This window comes from Gracilinanus agilis, chromosome 3 (assembly GCF_016433145.1).
Source record: "Gracilinanus agilis isolate LMUSP501 chromosome 3, AgileGrace, whole genome shotgun sequence".
NCBI classification, from domain to species: Eukaryota; Metazoa; Chordata; class Mammalia; order Didelphimorphia; family Didelphidae; genus Gracilinanus; species Gracilinanus agilis.
Genome location: NC_058132.1, coordinates 198,849,061 through 198,870,992, shown reverse-complemented (window position 1 = coordinate 198,870,992; position 21,932 = coordinate 198,849,061). Strand labels below are relative to the sequence as shown.

Below are 21,932 nucleotides of genomic sequence, written 5' to 3'. Positions count from 1 at the left end.
TCCCTCCCCATAGCCAATGAGCAATTCCACTGGGTTTTACATGTATCAGTGTTCAAAACCTATTTCCATATTATTATTTACAATAGAGTGATCATTTAGAGTCTACATCCCCAATCATATCTCCATTGAACCATTGATCACTCTTTTTTTAAAATTAATTTTTATTTTAAAATATTTTTCCATGTTTCCATGATTCATGATTTCCTTCCCTCCCCCTTTCCTTTCCTTCTCCCAGAGCTAACAAACAATTCCACTGAGCTGTACAAATGCTATGTGTGGGCAAGTCATTTAGGCTTGCAAAGAAGTTGCCCATCTGCAATGGTGGAGGGAATTTCCTCACCTGAGAGTTTTCTATACTAATGAAATTTCAGCTCCAGACCTCCTTGGAAATTCCCTAGATAGAGTTTAGTCCGATTCTAGTGAAGCAAGTTGTGAATGAGGTGGAGAGAGTGGGCTAGCGAAGGGTGAGTGTGGTGGATTTAGGATTGCTTGGCTTCCTTCTCCACTTGGAAGGAGGTATGCAGTGGCATTCTCTAGGCATATGCGCTCTTTGACATTTTGATATCAGTGATTTGGAGGGAGGCTTTATTGAATTTGCTAGTGATACGAAGTTGAGAAGGACAGACGCATTGGATGAAAGAGTTAAGATAGTTGATTCAACTCATTATTCTGAGCCACTAAAATATTGGGCCGAATCAAATAAGATGAAATGTAATAGAGACAAGTGTAAAGTCTTTGGGTTCAACAATTAACTTAATAAGTACCAAATTGTTGATGGCATAGCTGAAGAGCAAATTGAAAAAAAAAATGACTGACGTTTTTAGTGGACTTCAATATGGGTCAACAGTGTTATGGCAGCCAAAAAATGAATGCATTCTTAGGCTATATTTAAGAGAAGGATAAATGTCCAAGACTAGGGAAATGATAGCCCTGTTGTACTGTGTGGGTCAGATGACCTCTATCGGGCAGGGCACGAGCTTTGTGTAATTACAGTTCCTCGGTGCCAGGCACTGTGCTAAGTGTTGGGTTGATAAGGAAAGGTAGAAACAGTCCCTGCCTACATCCCAGCGGGGGAGACAACAGGCAAGGAGCTGCGGGACAGGAGCAGCTATCAGTAGACTGAAGGTAAGCTCCGAAGAGAAGGGTCTCCTGAAGAAGGGATTTGGGCGGAGCCCTGAAGGAAGAAGCCAGGGACAGACATTGTAGAGGCAGAGATGAGCTGGGGGAGATGGAAGACAAAGGGCTGTGTGCAAGGAGTGCACATAGAGCGGGAGACTAGAGTATGAGATCCAAGCTTAGGGATTTTATCTTTGATCCTGAGGGCAATAGGGAGCCACAGAGCACTTCCTCAACTGAATGGATTTAAGTGTAGAGAGATGTGAGGCTGAGAGACCAATTAGAAGGCTAGTCTAGTAGTCTAAATAAAAAGGAAAAGAAAAGGGAAGGGAATAAGCATTCCATTAGCTCCTACTAGGTTCTAGGTACTGTGTTAGGGATTTTTGGCAAATATTATCTCATTTGATCCTCACAAAAACCCTGCAAGGTAGGTGCTATTCATATTTTCATTTTACAGCTGAGGAAACTGAGGCAAACAAGTTAAGTGACTTGGTAACTTCAGGGTAACATAGCTAGTATCTGATATAGCTTGATTTGAAATCAGGTCATCTTGACTCCAAGCCCAGTGCTCCATCCACTGTACCATCAGATGAGGTGATGAGAATCTAGATTTTGGGTAGTGGTTGTGTGAGTGGAGAGAAGCGGGTTATATAATATATGCTTCTAAGCACCACGTATTAGGAAGTATATTGATAAACTGGATAGTGTCCAGGATGGTGAATGGCCTGGAGGTAATTTGGTTGAAGGAATAAAAAGGAATGCTTTTTATTGGAAAAAAGAATATTCACGTGGGTCGTAATAACTGTGTTTATATGCTTGAAGTGCTTTCACATGGAAGAGGGAGAGATTTGACTTACTCAGCTTAACCTAAAATGACAGCACTAAGAGCAATTGGGTAGAAGTAGCAAAGTTATAAATTTAGGTTTGATATAGGGAATATAGATTCATAGATTTAGAGTTGAAAGGCATCTGAGAGTCCATCTAGATCAGAAGTGTCACACCTCTAGATTAAGATGCATTTGGGATATATTTAACAAAATAAATAAAAATACCAAAGAACATAGTGCTAATTGTGGTTTTCTAAGTCCAAATGTAGGCCATGGTGAATGGTTTCTCCTTGAGTTGGATCTAGTCCATGGTCACATAAGTGAGTTGCAGACCTTGGATTTGAAGATAAGAAGATAAGCTCTCTGATCCAAATCCAAAGAGTGCCCTTCCCCCTGAATCTGACTAAAAATTGGAGCTGTCCAAAATTGGAGTGGGGTCCCTCTGGAAGTTCCCCTTTACTGGAAGTCTTCAGAGGCTAGATGACCACATATATATGTGTGTGTGTGTGTGTGTGTGTGTGTGTGTGTGTGTGTGTGTCTTATTATAGAGGAGACTTGTTCAGGTGTAGGTTGGACTTAGTAGTCTTTTGAGTTTTTTCCAATTTCTTGATCATTTGGACATTTTTTCTTTATTGACTTTAATTTGAACCTCAGATTGCTATTATTATAATTTTTAAATAGGTCTGTGTCTTAGAAAAATAGAATTTGATATAGAAGGGATCTTAGAGATCATCTAGTTAATATCCTTTCATTTTACTTAGGAGGAAATTGAGGCACATTGAGGTCCTGTGACTTGACATCTCCAAGGTCAAAATAGCAATCAGTTTAGGTAATATAGCAGGGACAAGAGTCTAAGTGTCTTTATTCCTGGTCTAGTGCTCCTTTTTGCTAAAAATGCTGCCTCTGTACATTTAGACTTACATGTGATTAAATATAAATGTCCTTCATTTTTCAAGGCTCCTTAAAGTGCAATTTTTTCAGTTTCTTGTTAATCAGAGACATCTTTGCCACTTTCTCCATTTCTCTGTTTCTTTTCTTCCCCAGTTGGAATATGGACATAAATGCTGAATTGCCCACCCAAGACCACTAAAATAAGTAATTAGGTTCAGGTTTTCAAAATTGAATTGGAATTTGGCCAGGCAACTAGACTAGTTGTCTTTCAGGGTTGGTGAAAAGGAGATCATCAATGATGAAATATTCAGTTTCATGCATTCTCTAAAAGAATGATAGTGATAGCATGGAACCTACCAGTTGTGAATCTCCAATTAGCATTTGCTCAACAGATATAGTGCTCATACCTAACCATCATCCATATTAGTAGATATTATTCCAAGTCTTACTTAGTACCAAAGAGAATGTAGGGAACATATCTGTTGGATAAACACAGATTGGGCAGCGGTTATTAAATGTGGAACAGGGGACTCTTAATTAATTCTCATTGTTTATAATAAATCTTTCTCCTTTGTTTCTAAGAACAAGAGTAATTCAGCAATATGATTGATAAATAAAACATAAAAGGTCAGTTGTGGTTGCCCTGGTAACTATATTTCTTAGGATCCTGGGCAGATGTAGTATTTTGTTTGCCTTGAAATGTGTCCTAGGTGATTTACTGGAATTCAGACTCTGAATGTCATGACTTTTGTGTGTTTAAATTTCTAATGCATTTATTTAGGTGTGGCTGCTTTGTAGTTTCTTTTCCTTTTTTTGGTTTTCTTTGTGTGTGTGTGTGGGGGGGGTGGTGGTATTTCAGTGGGTATCCTTGAGTTTTCTTTTTTTGGAACCGTGAATTTATTTTCATCTAAGAGCTTTAAAATCTAAGGCAAGGTGTAAGGTATTGGATATTTTGGGAATCCACAAAATTTCTCAAAGCAGGAATTAAAAAAAAAAATTCTTCAGTCAAATGCTATCTTGTAAATGGAACCCAGTTCAACAAATGTGAATTTAGTACCTTAGCAACATAAAAGGCTGAGCCAAAACTTGATATTGCCCCCTTATGAAACTTACAGCATAATGGTGTTTGGGGGTTGTTATATCCCATATACAGGGATAGTAGCAGGTACTACATGAGTGTATGAAAAGCATTTATTAAGTGCTAAATATGTGCCAAGAACTGCTACATTCTGAAGCTCTAGATACAAAAATGAGAAAGTCCCTGCCCTCGAGGAGTTTGATAACTGACGAGATTACACATGTAGGGAGCCTTGAACCAGGTGAGAATTATGGTCTGGGAAGTTGCAGTGATGGTGAGAAAGAACAATGGTCTCCTTAATTAGTCTCCCAGCTTCAAGTTTTTCCCTGCTCCAGTCCATCCTATTTACTTTTGCCAAAGCAATTTTCCTAAGAGCAGATGCGCTTCACCGGGTTCCTTTTGCCTTTAGGATAAAATACAAACTCCCCTGTTTAGCGTTTAAAAGCCTTCCAACCTTTCTAGCTTCAGTGGACATTAGTTTTTGTGATTCCTCCATGCCGGCCAACTTTCCATTCCCCTCACACACCCCTCATCTCAGTGCCTTTATAGTGATCATTTCCCCGGTCACTGTTGTTCTTTAAGATGCAGCTTAGGTACATCTTCTGCATGAAGCCTTCCCGCATTCCTCCACTCACTTAATGCCTTCCCCATCCTCTACCACCTTGTATTTCACTACCTCGTATATATTTGTATTGTTCTGTACTTTTCTCCTCCCCTTAGATTGTAAGCTTCTTGTGAGCAGGGATGACTTCATTCTTTATGCTCTTCTTCCCCAGAGCACTTCTCTTTTAGAGAATTCATTAAACTGCATATTTCATCCTTGATGATCTCAACTAATTCAGTTGTCTGGCCAAATTCCAATTCAATTTTGAAATCCGGATCCTAATAGCTCCTCCAAGGCATGGGCTTTTCGAGGTCCTGTTTGAAGGGTGAGCATAAAGGGAGGTCAGGAAAGAGGGGAACAGCTCAAAGAAAGGGGAGATCATCTTTAATGGGAGAGATTAGGAAAGGCTTCTGAGGGGGAGGTGACTCCTTGAGCTATAAAACAGGTCAAAGCTATTCCTTTCAAACTCTTCTAAGAACAATAATAGTAGTAGGTACTTCCTTTTCAACAGCCTCTTGATTATATAAAATAAGATCTATAAACATCAACCTTATATCTTCATTTATCTATTTTTCTATTCATTCATCCACCCATTTATTTACTCACTAGCCCACCTATTTATACATTTATTTATTTTCATTTATTTATCTATTTATTTGTTCATGCATTCATTCATTTATTCACATATCTATCCATTAATTAATCATTCAGTCAATCAATTAATTCATTTGTGTGTTCATTCATTCATTTATTCATCTATCCATCAATTCATACATTTATTTATTTGTTTATTTACTCATTCATTCATTTATTTGTTTATTTTTAAGCCCTTACCTGCAGAAGAGTGGTAAGGGCTAGGCAATGGGGGTCAAGTGACTTGCCCAGGGTCACACAGCTAGTGTCTGAGGTCAGATTTGAACCTAGGACAGCCCGTCTCTATATCAACCTTTTAAAATAAAACAAAAGGTCATTTATGAAGTCTGTAGATGTTGAAAATGGGCATGTCTTATACTGAAGTAGTAGTCAGACAGCCAGTCACATTGAACTCAGTCCCTGTACCCTAGTAGATTATTCAGATACTTTAAGTACCCATTAGTTTTGTTCAGGTTTCTAGGAATTCCAAGGGTTGAGTAGGATTTTTAGGTATTTTGTATCTTTTTTTTTTTTTAATGAATTTTTAACTTTCCCAGATGTTTGCCATATGTTTTGCTTATTTACCATTCCACGTTTTGTGGGTGTAACCCTTCTTTGGTTTTCAAAGCTTGTATTTTTCTCTTAAGTTATCAGGATCTAGAAACAACCAGCTTTGTTTACATGATTTAGGTACAAATGTGGCATGTGCCTTGATTAATACTGTTGTCTTTTTTCTCTCTCCCCCCCCCCCCCCCAACAAATAGTAGTTGCCTGAATACTGGATTTCTTTTATTTTGAAGTCTGTTGTGTATACCAGTACATTGTTGGGGAACCTTAAGAGTTGAACTGGGAGTGCTCATAATGTCCTCCAGCTCTGCATTTCTAGATCCTGGCTATGTTGCACTGGACTTCTCCCTGGTGCAAGCAGCCTGCTTCTCTCTTGACTTTAATGTAAATGGAATTAGGTGAAAGACATATTTAGCATTTGAAGCTTTGCTATTTTAAATAACATAAGCTTAATTATGTATCCACATGAAGTGTGATTAATTCAAATCTTTTAAGGTATGATAGTTAATTTTACTGTGTATTAGTGGCATCCAAGTGCCAAGGACCCTTAATCCCCTTGGTTTCCATGAAATCAGCTCATTGTATTGTGTATACCATCTGGACACTTGATTCACTGTTGAAGATAGCCTCAGGTTTTTGACTGTCCTCACTCTTTACTTTGGTTAGAAATCTGTTCCCCCTTTCTGAGCCAACAAGCATTTATTGAGTACCCACCATGTGCAAGGCTGGACTTGGACCCTGGGGATACACAAGCAACTGAAAACAGTCTCTACTTCCAGGGCCTTCAGTATTTGGACAGAGAAGTATACAGGATTATTTGATGAGGAGGAGAACACCAACAAGCATAGGGGGTTGAAGAAAGGCTTCCTGTGTGTGTGTGGGGGGTAGATTAGCTGATTCTTGAAAGAAGCCAGTGGTTCTAAGAGGTCCACAAAGAAGGGAGGATGATGGAGTTCATTCTAGGCTTTGGGTACAGAGTTGCGGAGGCAGGATATGGAATACTGAATTTGGGAATCATCAAATCATGGGCTGTTGTTCAGAGTGTGAGGGCAAAAGTAAACTGGAAAGGTATCCCAGAGTCATACCGCGAAAGGCTTTAAATGTCAGACTGAGTAGTTTCTGTGTTATCCCAATGATACTAGGGAGCCACTGAATAGGTCTTTCTTTGAAGTCACACAGAATTTCCTAGTGTCGGGGTTCTTGACTTTCTCTGTCACGGACCCCTGTGGCAGTCTGGCAAAGCCAGGAATCCCTCCTTAGGATAATGGTTTTAAATATGTAAAATAAAGTACTTGGAATTACAGAGGAAACCAGTCATATTGAAAAATGGTTATGAAAATATCTTATGAGATTCAGGAACCCCAGGTTAAGCCCTGATTTACATAGTTCTTTTGTTGTTGTTATTCTGTTGTTGTTGTTGTTATTCTTAGAAATTCAGATCTATGGATAAGGGAGGCAATCCATGACTAAACAGTGGATAGGGTGGAGTCATAATTTTGATTCTGCACATCTAATGTAATTAAAATTAGGAAGGAAAAACAGGTAAATGGAAGGAAAAATCCTTATGGCAAGTTTTTCATAAAAATCTCACATCCAAGAGATTAAAGATTCAAGTTAGGAAATCTAAGAGCCATTTCCCCCTAGGTATTTCAAAGGATATGGATGATCAGGAAGTTTTTAGAGGAAGAAATCTAACCTATCGACAACCATGTGAAAAACATGTTCTCACTAATAATTAGAGAAATGAGAATTAAAACGATTTTGAGGTGCTATTTTATACCCACCAGGGTGGCAAGGATGATAAAAGAGAAAAATTAAAAATGTTGGTGGGGCTGGGAAAAAAAGGTATACTAATGTACTGTTTATAGAGGTGTGAATTGGTTCAGCTATTCTGGAAAACACTTTGGAACAATGCTCAAAGGTTATTAAATTGTATATCCTTTTTGACTTAACTATACCACTGTTAAACTTGTTTCCAAAAGAGCACAAAGAAATAGGAAGAGGACCTATACCTATAAAAATAGTTAGCAGTTTTTTTCATAGTAGTTAAAAATTGAAAAATAAGGTAGTCTGCTATTGGAAAATGGCTAAAAGAATTGTATTTTTGAATTAAATGGACTATTACTGTGCCATAAGAAATGATGAATTGGATAATTTGCTATGAAACTATAAATTCCTTTATCAGCGGATGAAGAGTGGAGTTAGCAGAACTAGGATAACAACTTAAACAATGGTAACATTATAAAGAAAAATAATTTTGAAAGACTTCATAACTCAATCAGTCCAATGACAAGCCAGGAATCCAGAAGACTGAAGAAGCCACTGTCTTCCTTCCAGAGAAGTGATGAATTTAAACTACAGAGATGTACATTTTTCTGGCCTGGCCAGTGTGGGAGTTCTTTTTTGTAGAAGGACGCGTGCTTAGGATGAGGGCATTTGTTCACTATTTTTCCAGTAGGATAGTAGTGGAAAAGACAATATAACATTGTAAAATAATAAAGAAATTTTTGTTATTAGAAATGTATATATAATGTATGTAAAAAAATAAAGAAAAATTATTGTTATTAGAAACAAGTAAAGAAACAGGTCACTTATGGGGGGGGTAGTGCACAGGTCATGTTTCTTGAGAGATACTTAGAAATGTAATCTGACACTAGGACATTTGAGCAAAGAAGCTTCTGTAGGATTTGTAAGATCCAAAGATACTTTGACAAAGGAGAGAAATAAGCAGAGAATTTTAGGTGAAAGGTGTATCTTTTGTGATCCATCCTTTAAAAAAACTAGGAGGAAAAGCAATGACCCTTTTAACTGATGGTAAGCGTGGAGTGTGGAATTGCCCACTATTTGATGCACAGAATGAGATGACTCTAATATGACATTTTAATTGTGAACAAATTGTTAACTTCTGATCCATCATTTTGTTAAAAGTTTTACCAGGAAATCTTTAAGATTCTGATTCATTTACCTTCCAAATATTGTTTAATAGTCTACTTGTGATGCCAAAAAATAGAGTTAATTTTGTCTATGTTTGGAAAGATGTTCAATTGCAGTGTGTTTTTTTTTCCCCTCTTTACCATCCTTTCTGGGCTATCTCTTGCTGCCACTTGTCCACCCGAGGGTGCTGCCTCATGAACTGCAAAATGCTCTCGATAGTGACCTAAGGTAAATCCCGGTATAGGGGAGAAGGGTTGGGGGTAAGGGTCAGTAGTAGGGGGGTTGTGATAAAGGAAAAAACAAGCCGCTCTCCCAAAAATGAGTTGTTAATGATTTTCACTTAACCATGTTGCCTTCTACAATTTGCATGGATAATCGAGAGTTGACTTTGTTCCCAGAGGATTTGTCTTTGTTGTATGATCATACTTTTTAGATTTACACGACCAGAGCCCCAAATCATGTTCATATTGACTTGTCATATAATGGTGGGATTGATTAAGCTGGAAGTGTCAAACTGCTCCTGAGTACAGTTGAATCAGATTAAAATGTAATTGGGAAATGGTTAACAAGATAAACTATAATAAAACATAGATAATATTGCATTTTAAAACTTTAAGTCAATGTGCAGCCTTTAGGGATACTTATGTATGGGGTTTAGAGACCCTCATTTCTGTTTGAGTTTGATACCATTGGATTAAGCTACATTGGAAACTCACGTGGAGTGAAGGTAAGGACTGTCTTGTATGCTTTTGTGTCTCCTCTGGTGTCTTATACATTGGGGGCACTGATTTGCTATTTTTTAATTTGATTTAAGCATAAGGGATAACAAGCAATCACATTTATGTTATTTAATGTTTACAAAGTGCTTTCTTTAAAACCCTGTGACATAGATTTAATCAAAGTAGTTTTATACATATTTTATAGATTAGCAGATGGAGGCCTAAGAAGGATAAAATTGATTTGTGTAAGGTCCCACCCCTTATGAGTCAGACCTGGCATTTGACTCTTAAAGTCTAGCATTCTTTCAACTGTACCATGAAGAGTCTGGTGATATATATGTATGTATGTATTTATTTTTTTAACATTCATTAATATTTATTTTTTAGAAAAGTTAACATGGTTACATAATTCATGCTCCTACTTTCCCCTTCACCTCCCCCATCTCCCCCCACCCATGGCCGATGCCCATTTCCACTGGTTTTAACATGTGTCATTGATCAAGACCTATTTCCAAATTGTTGTGGTATTTTGATGTTGTATTTTCAAGTCTGCATCCCCAATCATGTCCGCCTCAACCCATGTATTCAAGCAGTTGTTTTTCTTCAATATATATGTTTTAAAACTTATACTTTCTGCCTTAGAATCAATACAAGACACAAGAGTGGTAAGCGTTGCTAGGCAATGGGGATTAAGTGACTTGCCCAGGGTCATACAGCAAGGGAGTGTCTGAGGCCAGATTTGAATCCAGGACCTCCTGTCTCTGGGCCTGGCTCTCCATCCACTTAGACACCTAACTGCCCTGAGAGTTTGGTGATACAGAAGGCCATGTTTGTCTTGTTTTCCTTTTTGTTAAAGGAGATTAAAAACCCTCTAAACATGCCATTGGAAAAATAGATGGCAAGGAGACTTCATGAGATCATCTGAAAAGTATAGATGGGGATTTGCAGGCAAACTGACTCATTAATTAGCTCAATATCTTTAATAAGGTATAATAATTTTTGTCTAACTCTAGTAGAGTTATTCCATTTCCTTTTATAAAGTAGAATGTTAGAAATTTCTACATCTTTCATGGACAAGAAAGAATGGCTGGGATTTGTGAATTTAAGAACACAGATGGGCAAAGTGGGATTTGTATCCAGATGGTTTATACAAGGAACTTGGTTAGAGGTGAGAATATTAAGTTACTATAGCAATGAGTAATGAATTAAAATTTCAATACTTGCAAATTGGAGGATTCTGAAAGATTCTGAAAGATCTTCTAAGAATGATTAAAAACCAAATCTATCAGTAAATGTACTTAAAATATTTTAGATGGGTTTACCAAAGTGCTCGGCTTTAGCTACTTTGTCCTCGACACTAATCATCTGGAGGATTTCATCCATTTTACGAGTTTCAGCCGTCTCCAAAGGGTTCCTGACTTTGGAATGTGCATCTCTGGTTATTGCCTCTTCTCTCTCTAATCTCTTAGGTCCCCCCTCCTGCAGGCTATCTCCACTGGGATGGGTACTCCTCCGCCCCCTCAGGTACTCTCTCAGGCACAACTGTCTTCTTAGTGTCTCAGGCTTGATACTTCTCTAGCCAGTACATGTGTGTCTCCCAGGTTCAACTCTGTTTTAATCTTCGTAGGCCTGTATTAGAGACCCTTGTCACTTAAAACTTTGATACAAATACTTAGGTGCCCAGAACAGTGCTTTGTACTTAATAGGAGGTAAGACATACTATTGATTGGAAAAATTGATTTTTTACATATACATGGCAGTGAGGTGAGGCAAGAGAGTGTAATGGATAGGTTCCTCACCTTCAAGTTAGGGTGGCCTCATTTGGGGTGAGTCATTTACCCACTAAATTATCTAGGCAACTCTTTAAGACTATATATGTTGTTTTTAAAAAAAAATTTTTTAAAAAAATCCTTACCTTCCTTTTGGAGTCAATACTGTGTATTGGCTCCAAGTCAGAAGAGTGGTAAAGGTAGGCAGTGGGGGTCAAGTGACTTGCCCAGGATCATACAGTTGGGACTATATGTTTCAGAGAGTGACTGAGTTAGTTCTGATAAGTGTACAAGACTAGGTTAAGAGCGAGTCCCTGTACCTACTAGAGTAGGTACTGGGAAACTGCCCCATTGGGAGTTCCTTTATGGTGGTTCAGTTGTTTTCAATCATGTCCAACTCTTTGTGATCCCACATGGGATTTTCTTGGCAAAGATGTAGAAATGGTTTGCCAGCATTGGTTCTCCAGATCATTTTACAGATGAGGAAACTGAGGCAAACCGGATTAAGTGACTTTCCCAGGCTCACACGACTAATCGGTATCTAAGGCCAGATTAGAATTTGGGAAGATGAATGTTCCTGGCTCTAGGAACTGGCTCTCTTTCTACTGTGCCATCCAGCCGCCCCAGGTGGGACATTCTCTACACCATATAATTTCACAAGTCTGGTGGGATGTTCTCTACACCATACAATTTCATAAGTCTGGACCATAAGGATAAAACACAATTGTTAAAACAATTTAGCAACACAATTGCTTAAATAAATCTTCCTTTAAAATTTTTTTTTATATTTAGAATATTTTTCCATGGTTACATGATTCATGATTCCCTCCTTCATTTCCCCCCCCCCCCCCCCCCCGAAGCTAACAAGCATTTTCACTGGGTTATATATGTATCATTGTTCAGAACCCATTTCCATGTTATTCATATTTGTAGTAGAGTGATCTTTTAATATCAAAACTCTAATCATATCCCTATCGAGCTTTGTGATCGATCATATGTTTTTCTTCTGTTAAATCTTCCCTTTTTATTGCTACTTCCTTCCTCAAGATCCTATTGATTGCTACCTCTTGCTTAACCATTTTTGGGTGGGAAAGAGCTTTGGTTTTTTGTTTTTTTTTTTTCAGTTTTTTTTTTTTCTTATTTGATTTCATACCATTTGTTGGGGTGGGTTATATTTTCATTTGTACTGTGCTTATGTGCATGTTTGATTACACTTAGATAGTAATCTTTTTGAAGGCAGGACATACTTCGGATCTTTTCTCATCTTCCCTAGCTCTCATGACCATCTAATTAATAAACATTTATCAAGCACTTACTATGTGGCAAGACATTATTTTATGTACCCAGTGTATGTAATAGGTGCTTAAGAAATATATATTTTTTAAGATTTAAATGTTTTTTTTTTTAAGAAAAATTTCCATGGTTACATGATTCACGTTTTTACTTTCCCTTTCACCCCCTCTTCTCCCCCCCCACCCCCATAGCCAATTCTCATTTCCACTGGTTTTAATGTGTCATCAATCAAGACTTATTTACATATTATTCATTGATAGTTGCATTGTCATGGTCATTTAGTGTCATATCCCCAACCATGACTGCTTCAACCCATGTGTTCAAGCAGTTGTTTTTCTTCTGTGTTTCCTCTCCTGCAGTTCTTCCTCTGAATGTGGGCAGCGTTCTTTACCATAAATCCCTCAGAATTGTCCTGGGTCATTGCATTGCTGCTGGTACAGAAGTCCATTACATTCGCTTTTACCACAGTATATCAGTCTCTGTGTACAATGGGGCTTAAGAAATATTGAGTGTTGAATGACTTGCTCATTCCCCATTCCATCCCTTAATATTGAAGTTCCCTTCAATTTGAATGCTCAGTTCCATCTCTTTCAGTTCAGGTCCTCTCACCTCCAAAATTCGTTTTCTTTTATTGGCTTGGTTCTGGAATTCATCATTCATCATTCATTCATTTTGTGCTGATTTAGTTGGCACTTGCTGTTAAGGTTGCTTAATATATGTGTATTCATTTTTTCCGCCCCATGAAGAAGGATTATACTCTCTTGGAGGGTATTCCTTTTCATTTATTTATATATGTACCTTTCTTTGTGCATGTTTTTGTATTTGATATGTATATATTTCTAGACCTCTATATCTTAATGCATTATCCTACGGAAATTACTGCACACAGTAGGCATTCAATCTAATGTTGACTTCCAACACCTATGAAGTTTTATGGTTATCACATGAAAATTTCTATATTTGTACTATCTTGACTTTTTAGTGCTTTACAATAGTTAATGAATGGTAAGAAATACTGCTTGACTTTTTGACAAATCTATTGCATTTCTTGAAGTTTTTCTATTCAACTTTAGTTCTTAATGGATGATAGCTTACTTTCTAATAGTATCTGAAAGGTTTTTATGGCTTTTTCCAATGGAATAAATTAGGCTCGCTAAATGGACTTTTTGACATGACATTCTAATATGGCTGTTGTTTCAGTGACTGTGGCTAGTTTAATCAGTATGATTTTAAGAAATTCTCAAACTACTGTAATATTTGGTGCATTACTTAGTCATCACTCTTCTCCTATCACCTCTAATTCATTCAAAGTCTAATACCCAAAAATCTAAAAAGAAGAGAAATGAAATTGTGGCTAAATGTTCTTAGGATTCAAAGTATATAGTAGAGCTATGGCTAAAAGTACTACTTTGTTCATGGGATAAAATTAGGAATAACTTTTAGTTTCATATCTTCTAAAAAGTTACATAAATTACTAATATTTGCTACATACAAATTTAGATCTCTCTTGGGATGCTTATTTTAAAGCTATGGACTTCAAGATTTAAAAGCATAATAAATGTGAATTTCCAACAGTTGTCTTCAAAATAGGGAGACAAATAGACATCTGTATGGGATTGAGAGGGATTAGTTGAATTAGTTGATATCCCCATTAATGGATATAAACTTATTTGAACCTTAAGATGCTTTATACCCTCCCACATTTCCATGAATCTGTGATCTAATCAATGTAGGTGCTTCCCTTAACCATGAAATCTCAACCCATATGCACCTCTTCCTTTGCCACTTTTCACCCGAATCTTCAGTAATTCCTCTTAAGTGGTTCTATCCAGTGTACCGAGTGCCTTCCTCTAATCCTCTTGACCTCATGTGTATATTACTGGAGTATGTGGTTATCCATTGGTTATATCCCCCTTTTGCTACATGATTGGCTCATCCTGGTTTTTAGTCTTATCTATCTCTGACATGCTTCTGTTCAATTCTTCATTGTTAATGTGTTATACCATAATTAAGTCCACATGGCCCTTTGCTTCCTGAAACTTTAATTTGGACACTCTGATATTTAATGATTTCTAGTTATTCAAAATCATGGGGAAAATGCCAATTTTTAAAAAGGTAGGACTTTTGTCATTATAAACATTGTACTGTTTCTCAGAGGCACTGTCCCTTTTCCTGTTTAATTCTGCACCCAGCTCATTTCCTTGTCAATGTTTGGACAAGATAGCAGCAGATCAACTATATAGTTTGTTCATCAGCCTGTGCACATTGGTCTGGATTAGTTGCATTCTTTATCCCTTTCTTTTTTTTCTGTGTAGAGAGGCTAGTTTATTTATTTATTTTATGGAGTGATCATGTGTCTAATTTAGGAATCTGCAGTGTCTTAGGGGTTGATGAGGGCAGCAGAATGTCATTCACAAACAAGAGAATTTGGATTACTTCATCCTCTATAAAGATACTGGTCTTTTCAGATGCTATGATGCATATCCTCTTCTAACACTTTTGGTGTACGTATGTTCCCCAGTTTTATGTCTCACTTGATTTAGTAATCAGAAGGTCTTTGGACAAATTTATCTCTTGTAATAAATATCTGTCAGATAATTTTGCATAACTTTTGACTTAGGCATGGAGTACACTTTTTGGAGAAGACTTTTTGGAGAGTCTTTAAGGTAGCCTTTTATTCTACAGAATCCAGTGTGTTATTATAGCCAACAGTTAGTACATGAGATATTAGTATATTTCTCAGTCAGTTGTGTGATTTTGAATATCTGAATATCTGCTGTAGATTATCCCCTTCTCAATCTCATACCAAGGTTATCTGCAAGCATAGATTATTCTTACACAATTTTATAGAAATGGGAAAATTGACCTATAGATTGATAATAATTGATATTTTCTTAGTTGTTATTTTTGGAGACTACTAAGCTTCATGATTTTTTTCCCAAGAGTTTTATGTTCTCTCTTTTTTCAGACATATTGAAAATTGACCACTTATTGACTTCAAGCTTATTCTTAAGTTTTGTGTATATTTCTTATCATCTTTCTCTCCCCCCCCCATATTTGTTTTAAGTAGTTAAAATTTTTTTATACACAAATATTTATTTTAAAAAGTATAATCACAAATATATAAACTTAATCCTCTAATGCATGGGAGGCAACCTCCACCCCCCTCCCCCCCCAATCCTCTTACCATGTTAGTCTGGGGAGAGAGAAAGGGGATTAGGTTTAATTTAGAAGGTTCCTATAGAGTACACGTTCCTAGTTTCAAGTCAACTTTTTCATGACTGCAACATTCTCATTGAAGTCACAGAGTATAATGGATTCTTAGCAGATTCTTCATAGAATTTCTCTTCTTCCTCAACATTTGCACCTCATGTTATCATACAAATTAAATTCTCATATGTGGTGGTCTTTCTGCTGTAGTCAGTCAAATTCCTTGTGAAATACCATTTATTACTTGATGCTTTTGGACTTAACAATAAAACGAGCTATATTAATTTCTTGATTTCCCTTTGCAAAGAGAACTTGTGAGGCATTTTTCCAATGAATTATAATTTAGGAAAAACATTTATTATACTCCTCCTTAGTGTACCAGGCACTGCACTAGGCTCAGCACACAAAAGTAAGAAAAAAACATGGTCCCTGTTCTCAAGAAACTGACATTCAAATGGAAGAAGAAGACAGTGTATAAAGGGTAGCTGGAAAGGGGTGGGAGTGGGGGGTAAGGTGTGAAGATGGCTGAAATGGCAATGGAATCCCTCTTCTGTCATTTGTTGCACAAGGTTCTTACATTTAGAGCACCAACAGCAAAATTAATATTTATGAGTGGTCAAGAGACTTAATAATCTTATTTTACCCTTTCCCCATGTTTATGCTTCTGCTGCTATCACTGCAGATGGGCTGCTCAGATTGGAACGCCCTTTTCATGTTTCATGCATTACCCTGGGCAAAGAATTGATCACTAAAGTGCTAGGCTGCTGGCTATGAGCTTCCTCACACTTAGTGGGGTTGGTTCTCAGGAAGTAGAAAATCTTTTGTCAGGACTCCCTACTTCAAGTGTTTTCAGCATGACATGATATGCCAGAAATTTTGAGCCACTGGCATAACATTTGAGAACCCAGGGTTACTTCCTTGACATCAGTCATGGAGAGAAATTTATATATATAAATGGAGGAAAGTCCTACAAGAAATATATGCTGAGGAATATTTTACAGAAAAATAGAAATCATTATTATAGTTATAGAAGCATTTATCAAAAAAAAATTGAATATAGTAGCATTATGACTCAATGAAGGCTCTTTAAAAATTTTTTAAAGTTTACTATCCAACACTGTTCTGTACGCAGTAGGTGCTTACTACATAGTTCTCCCCCCCAATTTTTCTTTTTTTTTTTTTTAAATTATTTTTTCTATTCCCAATTACATATAGAAACAGTTTTTAACATTTGTTTTCTGACATTTTGAGATGCAAATTCTTTCCCTCCCTTCCCCCTCCCCAGATGGCAAGTTATCTGATATGTTATATAAATACATGGTTTTAAAATGAATAGTTATCTGTATAATCATCCATCTTGATGAGAATAGCATTAATAACTTTAGAAATTACTTTGTGAGTACTGACCCAACTTCCCTTGTCCAAATGAAGGAAAAACAAACTTTTTTCCCCAAACCGAGTCATCCTCCACCAAAAATCAATCCCTTCATATTTGAATTAATAATTATTTCTTTTTCATGTTGGCAGTGTATACCTCATAAAAGTCAGGGTCGATAAAGAGCCGGATTTAAAACTAGAAAGGCTTGGGTTCAGAATCTCCCTATGATAAATACTGGGTCTGTGGCCTTGGCCATTTTGAGTGCAGAAGTCAGTGGTGTCAAGCTCAAATAGAAAAGGGGACCACTAATCCAGACACAAAAGATCCCTGCAGGTGGCATATTGACTTAGTTTTAAATTGTAATATCAGTTTTCTAATTGCATTTTTATTTCTTTTGTTAACTATGTTCCAAATGCATTTTAATATGGTTCCAGCAGCACTGGGGAGTGTTGTGGATTTCATTAGACACCTCTACTTTTAAGTTGCAAAGGAGATGAGGATCTGCAAAAAAACTTCATCCAGGAGTAAGTTCTCTGTACAGTTCCTTGGTACCAAGGAAATCATAGGTTCAGTACTGGCCCCCTATCACTAATTTGCAACTGGTAGCAAAGTTGTTAATTGCTTCCATTATCACTGTGTAGTCTTTCAGATTGGATTTTTAGAAGTGAATTAAAAAACAGACAAACAATAACTTCATCAAGTTCTGCTTGTTCTGAGTTTGACAGATACCTAGCCTGTGGGGAGAAAGAATTTATGAGAACTTATATTCACTAAATCTGGCTTTTCCCCTTTAGGCTGAGGTTGACTTTAGCCAATGACTATGGCTGAACTGAAGCATTTTATGTTTTTTTTTTTGTGGTGTGTGTGTATATATATATATATTAATATACCCGTATATTCCATTATATTTCTCTATGGGATGGATGTTTTCCTAAAAGTTTGTGTAAATCAAACCCAGTCTTATAAAGCTTAAGGGACTCAAGGAAGGGGAAGAAAGAAAACTAGATATTTCGAAGGAAAGATGTTGGTAAATCTCTTGGTACAGATTAATTTTACAAAATAAATAATCACTTCAGAGTTTATTTCCTTAAAAAAAATTTTTTTTAGCAGGCAGCTCAGCTGAGTGTATAGAAGAATATAAGCTCATTAATTAGTAGAAGGGATGGTTTCATTTTGTGAATTTCATTCTCTGTTCTGTATCATCAGAACAAGAGAGGTTCTTAAATAACTGGCCTTTGAATCGGGAAGACTTGGATTCAAATTCCACCTCTGATAATATATTTTCTGTGTGGCATGGCCAAGTCACTCAACCAACCTCTAGGTAACTGTCCAAGCTTATAGGTGTCAGAGAAGGTGCTGTTTTGCATTGAGAGAGGGGACTTATTTCTGTAACACTGAAATTACAGGTTCAATTCCTATCCCTATGGTAAATTTTCTATAAAATGAGAAACACGGTTCATTTTTTGTGTGTGTTTAAAATTTTTAAAAATTAAAATATTTAAAATAAATAATTTTTCTATTTTCCATTCTTCCACAATTGGAAAACAAATAGCCTTGATAATAGCTATGCAGCAATAATATATAATTCTTAACCTAACTCCCATAACTCTTATAAACAGGAAGCGAGGTCGTGCAGTGGATTGAACAATGGGCTTGCAATAAAGAAGACTTCAATTCAAATTTGATGTTAGACATTTATTAGCAATGTGACTCCAGGCAAAGCCACTTAATGTTAATTCCATCAACTATAAAAGGGATATTAGAACAGTACCTTCTTTGCAGTTTGTTGTAAGATAATATTTGTGAAACACTCTTTACAGAATGCCAGGTATATAATAGATGCTATAGAAATGCTCTTTCTCTTCCTCTCTTTTCCCTTCCCTATATGCACATTGAAGCAAAACAAGGCCTCCCATTGGCCTTGTCCAGAAGATACTGGTCTGAGTCCATCACCTCTCCATTAGGAAATAGGTAGTAGGTTCAGAGGATTTAGACTTGGGAAGCTACTTTAAAAAGTCCTCATTTTACAATTGAGAAAACTGAGACCTTAGCAAGGAGAAATGACAAATTTAAAATGATAAAAGTAATAATTGTCAACTTAGTCAAAAACAAGTACTTTATTTCTGCTCCATTCAGTGTCTCCCCTCAATGCATGTATATGTTATAAAACATGTATATTATAGCTAAAAAGGCCAAGGCTTGATACATGATGAACAATTGGAAAAAGCTGGGAATTATGCTCAAAGTTTATAATTTTTCCCAAGATAGTGTTTTTATGTTATTGTTGCCATTAGTGAAAATGTTGATTAAGCCATGTTCTTCTCTGTGAAATGAAAACTTCTAGAAATGTAGATATATTTTGCTGTATTAATAATAGCCATTAATCCAGACAAACTTTTTTCTTAAAAGAACAATTCCTATTGAAGAAAGTGATATAAATTTAAAACACATTCAGAATTATAATGATGATGATGATGATAATAATAATAATAATATAGCACTTTAAAGTTTGCACAATAGCCTTGGGAAATAGATACTATTAATCAACCCCTTTTAAGGAAACTGAGGCAAAGAGAGATTGTAATGTCTTGCCCAAGATCACATAGTTAGTGTCTTAGGCTTGGGCTATGTTTGAATTCACATCTTCTTGGCTCTAGGTCTATCTCTCTTATATACTGCCCATACTATCTTATCGATTTATTTTTAGGTTCTATCTGTCTGTCTACCTTATCTAGGTGTGGCTCTAATCATTTTTGAAATCCTCAAATAAGGTTTTTATTTGGGGTTTCTGAATAAAATCTTAGATTTTTTTTCATCTTGTTTTATTGACAAGTATGATAGAGGTTAAACTGATGTGTCTGGAACTTGTTCACCTTCCAATTATGATCATTTCTTAGAAAAATCTGTTCCTTTTGGGAAATGATTAAGTCACTTGCTCTTATGCTGCTCCAAATGAAGACCCTTTTTTCTCCTCATCCTCATGCCCACCCTTATTGCAAGCTTAATTCATTTTCTGACGGAGGCCTGGTGACAGGCTGTCTGTCTTTTAGTGTGTTTATTCCTTTATGTCTTGACATGCCCAGCAAATCTCAAAATAGAAAAGTAGTGGAAATTGAGCCACTTCATCATTGGGTGGCCCCATGAGCATTCTGGGAATTGTTAAGGAAGGCTGTGTGTAGGCTTCTTTTGTACCCGATTTGGGTACTGCTGCCCATCATTTTGGGATCATGGCTCTTCTAAAGAGAGAGCAAACTTGTACCCTCGAGCCTTTCCACCTTCAATCAAAAATGTTTGAGCAGATGAACATATTCTAGTCCATGATTGGCAGCCTTTATGTTAGGTACCTACTCTGAAGTGTTCCGTATCGTTTAGAAGGTCGAAGTAGTCATCAGTGACTGAAGCCTAATTTAGATTCTTAAATCGAAATCATTGTTGAAGAATACTGTTCTCCCACTACAGACGTCTTCTGCATATCATGAGTGTGTTCATCAGAGAACAAGCTCTCACCCGGTCTCTCATAATATAAAAGCATTTTTTAATCCCTCTTAACAGGTGCTGCTGCAGTTTATTTATAACCAATGCATTAAAATGAAAAATACTGAAAGGGGCCTAAGTGGAAGGCGGCTATTGAAATATTACTGTATTTAAATCATGGAATTTTGTCAGGCTGATTTGTGGAAGGGACGAGTCAACGTTAGCGGGTAAGCGTCGGACTCGCGCAGACTCCCTGGAAGTTTTCGGAGGGACATGGTGCCCTGCGTGGAAGAGTGTTGCACCTGAGTCAACGGATCCCTTCCATAATCGTACTTGGTCAGTGTCTGTACTCCTTCACGTTGCTGGTCTTCATAAGGCCTGGCATGTTTTAGAAGCTTATCGCAACTCACAAGGTCTGGTGAGATTTTTATTGGCAGCGTTAACCAGACTGTGCCATTTAACTCCTTCTCGGTTAAAGTTAGATGTTCTTGGCCGGGGAGGACAACCACAAAGCTCCCACCTGAACCCGGCATCTTTATTTTGGTCAGGTGATGTAAAGGCCCAGGAAGCTCCTCTTGATGTAAATTGCCCTTGCTTTTTCTGTTCCCTGAAAACCGTCACCAGAGACTGAAGTAGTTGGGCTGTATTAATGGATGTTTATGTTGTCCTGTGACAGCTGGTTTTGCTAATTTGTTTTTACAGGGCAGTTTATAGTAAATGAATGGCATGCTGAATATTTTACCGAGATTTCAGATTATCTAAAGAATATTTTCCGGCTTACTAATTGGTAGATAATGCTGAGTACATTGATGTTGACATGAGCAAATGGATTTAAAATGATTTGAAGTGAGCTTCATTAAAAGATGCTCTAATCACAGTCAGCAGGAAATGTCAAACTAGTTCTGCCTTCATTCACGGGTGGACCAAGGACTATAGCAGTCTCTGGGGACTACAGGTTAACTAGAGATCTGTTCTTGTGTATAGCTGCAGTATGCCAGGGGGAGGCAGTACCGGAGGCTGGTGAGCAGGGTTCACCTTGTGTCGGAAGCTTCTGGGACTCCGTGTTGTAGTCATAGTGAAATAAAATAAGGGACGACTGGAATAATATGTGGGCATTTCATAAAATGTTTTCTGGAAATCCTGGTGGTTTTGATGGGTTTCCATCTACATTATGAGTTGAGTGGGTGTGTATATGTATCAGTGCTCACACCTAAAAGGGAGCTACTCTGAAATGGAAGACAGTTCAGAAGTTTATGCTAAAAATGATAATAACGTGCACATTAAAATATCCAGGAAAAACTAGGTAATACAAGTATGCATTTCAGAGTTAAAAAAATCTGCCAGGATCTAATTCTTATTCCTGTAAGAAGCAGTAAGAATTCTTTGATCAGCTGGAGAAGAGAATCTCCATGTATAGAAAACAGGTTCTTTCACTCTTC

General features: G+C 37.0%; 1 protein-coding gene across 5 annotated transcripts in view; it reads left to right on the top strand.

The window, feature by feature from the left end:
• Nucleotides 1–21,932, top strand: part of CADM1 (cell adhesion molecule 1) — a 370,211-nt gene that overhangs the window by 25,681 nt on the left and 322,598 nt on the right. The window lies entirely within an intron of this gene.